This window comes from Triticum aestivum, chromosome 6A, assembly GCF_018294505.1.
Source record: "Triticum aestivum cultivar Chinese Spring chromosome 6A, IWGSC CS RefSeq v2.1, whole genome shotgun sequence".
Lineage (NCBI taxonomy): Eukaryota > Viridiplantae > Streptophyta > Magnoliopsida > Poales > Poaceae > Triticum > Triticum aestivum.
In genome coordinates this window covers 608,273,009-608,276,973 of record NC_057809.1, presented here as the reverse complement: position 1 = coordinate 608,276,973, position 3,965 = coordinate 608,273,009, and positions in this window count along the sequence as shown.

The following is a 3,965-nucleotide window of genomic DNA, read 5'->3' as shown; positions in this document are numbered from 1 at the left end:
CCCGATCTCTCTCTCTAGCCACTCAAACTTGTTGATTTGCTAGGGATTGAAGGAGGAGACCTAGATCTACACTTCCACCAAAGGATATTTGCTTCCCCCATACTTTCTTGTGAGGATTTTGTTACTCTTGGGTGTTTGAGCACCCTAGACGGTTGAGGTCACCTCGGAGCCATATTCCATTGTGGTGAAGCTTCGTGGTTTTGTTGGGAGCCTCCAATTAAGTTGTGGAGAGAGCCCCAACCTTGTTTGTAAAGGTTCGGTCGCCGCCTTCAAGGGCACCAATAGTGGAATCACGGCATCTCGCATTGTGTGAGGGCGTGAGGAGAATACGGTGGCCCTAGTGGCTTCTTGGGGAGCATTGTGCCTCCACACCGCTCCAACGGAGACGTACTTCCTCTCAAAGGGAAGGAACTTCGGCAACACATCCTCGTCTCCACCGTCTCCACTCTTGGTTATCTCGTGCCTTTATTTGAGCAAGCTTATTTGTTTCATATCTCTTGCTTGCTTGTGTTCCTATCCTTGTTGCATCATATAGGTTGCTCACCTAGTTGCATATCTAGACAACCTACTTTGATGCAAAGTTTAAATTGTTAAAGAAAAGCTAAAAATTGTTAGTTGCCTATTCACCCCCCCCTCTAGTCAACCATATCGATCCTTTCAATTGGTATCAGAGCCTCGTCTCTTTATTAAGGACTTTACCGTCCAAAGAGTATGGTTGATACCGTAGATGGTGTGGAGGAACACTCCGTGTGAATCCGATCTCGTCTACGGGCGATGGGGGAACCTCGGTCTCTCGTGAGGAGTTCAATGTGGCCTTGGAGACATTGAAAACCTCCATGACGACCGAAGTTGAAAGCATGTTTACTAAATTTCTTGAGGGGCTTAAACTATCCACCGCACCGTTGAAAGTGGGTGACCCGCCAACAAGGTGACGGATGCTATCCCCGACAAGGGGGAAGCTAGTAGTGAAAAGGCTCCTTCTTCTAGTGGTAAGAATGGCACCGGCATCTTTGCCCATGTGGAACCACCACTTGTTTATGGTGGACCGGTTCCTTCCACTCATTTGAATCATGCCGGTCCTCCCCCTAAGATTGTGAAAAATGAGGACTTTGATTCTTGGGTTTACCGCTTTAAACGTCATTTAAATCATGTGAACACTAACCTTTGGAGAATCATTGAAGAAGGTTTCTATCCACATGATCCAAGCAACTTCACTCCTCGAGAAGCCGCGGACAATCAATTCAATGAGAATGCTCTCTTCATCATTCAAGATGCAATTCCACCCGAAGACCTACCTCATCTTCGTCCCTTCGCCTTGGCCAAAGATGCATGGCATTGTGTTGTCTCTCTCTACCGGGGAAGCGCAAGCATTCAACGCTCCAACTATGAAGTGGTACAAGATGAGGCCGATGAGTTTGCAATGAAAGAAGATGAAGAACCTCGTGAGCTTTATCGGAGAGTAACCAAACTCGCGGTCTCACTACGAGATCACGGGAGCAAGGACACGGATGACAATTGGATCAAGCGCAAATTCCTCAAGGCAATGATGCCCTATCACAAGGCCATGTCCTCCGTCATTCGTCAAAGACCGGACTTCCACACTTTGACCTCAAGCGAAGTGTTGGATGAGTTTGTGGCCATGAACATTTTGGACAAGACCGCCGACAATGCGGTGCTTCGTTCTCAAAGGGCAAAGAGGCCTAACCTTGCATTGAAGGCCAAGCTCACCGTTGAAGAAGAAGAAGAGGAAGAAGAGGAGAGCAACCCCGAAGATACGAAGTATGCATATCATGAACACATGGCACTTGCTTCAAGGCAATTTTGGAGCAAGAAAAACTCGAGGCCAAACTTTAGCAAAAACAACTCAAGTGGCACGAAGGGCAAGCAACGTGTAAGGACTTGCTACAATTGCGGCAACGTGAGTCATTTTGTTGCGGAATGCCCGTATGAGAAGAGGGAAGACAATGGTGGCAAGCTCATCCGAAAGGACAAGGCCAAGTCGTTCCCCAACAAGAGCAACTTCACCAAGAAGACTCCTCCCAAGGCTTTGGTTGGTACAAGAAGAGTACAATGAGGATGATGATGACGATGATGAAAGTGATGAGTCGGTTGCCATGGCCTCCGTTGCCATTGCGACGACTCCACGGGTGTCTCTCTTCGACTCACCCAATGAGAGCATCACCGCCAAGTGCCTCATGGCTAAAGCCACCAACAAGGTAACCTCCAACATCAAAACTACCATCATTAATCATCCTTCTCCGACGGATAGCATTAATGAACTTGAGGGAGCTAATGTGGAGGCTAACGAGTTTGAGGCCTTTATGGGCAAACTCAAGGGAAAATCCAAGAAGCACTTTGTTGCTCTCTTGGAACAACTTGGTGAAGCCAATGACATGATTGAGGCTCACGAAGACACCATCACTAAGATGGAAGGGCATAGTCGTGACTATGCCGATGAGATTTCGGATCTTTCCAATGCTCTTGAGGAAGAGCGTGGTCTTAGTTTGGCTCTTGAGGAGTCACACAACGTTGATCATGCTAAGTTAAAGAAAGATTATGATCATGTCCTCATAGTTTCTCGTGTGCTAAATTCCGAGAAGGCCAAACTTGGGGTTGATCTTGCTAGACTCAAAGAGGAGTTTGATATACTTGACAAGGCCCACAAGGCCTTGAAGGGTATTCACGCTAGTCTCAAGGAGTCTCATGATCAACTCCAAGTGAAGCTAACTAAGGAGAAAGCGACATTTCCTCATATGGTTTTAATTGACAATGCAAATGCTACTAACCCGTGTTGTGAGCATATACATCTTATTGAGGAAAATGCTAAGTTGAAGGAGCAACTTGAGAGAGGTCTTGCGACTTGCATACAAGGCAAGAAGAACCTCAACGATCTCTTGATCAACCAAAAGGGAGTTGTGGCCAAGGAAGGGGTTGGGTACGTGCCCGACTCCAAGAACAAGAAGAAGAATGACAAGACCAAACGACCTCCTCCTCTCATGCAAACCTTTGTGAAGGAGGGAGAGAGTGCCTCCGAGGAGAAGAAAGAACATGCAAAGGGCGGCAATGTCAAGAAGGGCAATGCCACCCCTCCCAACAAAGCCGGCGATTTTAACCCTTCTTATGTGTTATGCCGTGCTAGTGATGGGCATGTTTATGCCAAATTTGTTGGTTCTCTTCATGAGTACATTGAATGGTCTATTTGGGTTCCAAAGACCCTTGTTACTAACATCAAAGGACCCATTACAAAATGGGTACCTAAAACCAAGCATTGATCTCTTGTAGGTGTTTGCTTCCGGTGGGGATCATGGTTGCTCGATAGCGGAGCTACAAATCATATGACCGGAAGCAAGGACTTGGTGGTGGACGTGCACAAGGTTCCATCTATGCCCACCAATGTCGAGTGGGGTGACGCCTCATCTTCTAAGGTATTGGGACTTGGCAAGGTGGTCATCTCTCATGATCTCACGATCGAGAAGGTCATGCTTGTTGAGTCCCTTGCATACAATTTACTTTCGGTTCGTCAACTTGCAATCATGGGCTTTGCCACTTTCTTTGATATCGATACCGTGGCCCTCTTGTGGAGCAAGACTCTTAAAGTAGCCTTTGTTGGGCATGTCGAGAACGGTCTATATGTGATTAACTTTTCGGAGCGACCCACTAAGACCGCGACATGCCTAATGGCTAAAGTTGATGTGGGATGGCTTTGGCATCGCCGTTTAGCCCATGTCAATATGAGATCTTTGCAAAGTCTCCTCAAGGGGGACCATGTCCGTGGACTAACGAATGTTAGTTTTGCTAAAGATCGTGCTTGCAGTGCCTGTATCGAAGGAAAGCTACATGAGAAGGCTCACCCTCCCACGACTATCATTTATTCAAAGAGGCCTTTGGAGCTCCTTCACATGGATCTCTTTGGGCCTCCATCCTTCGATAGTCTTGGAGGTAGGAAGTATTGCTTGGTGATTGTG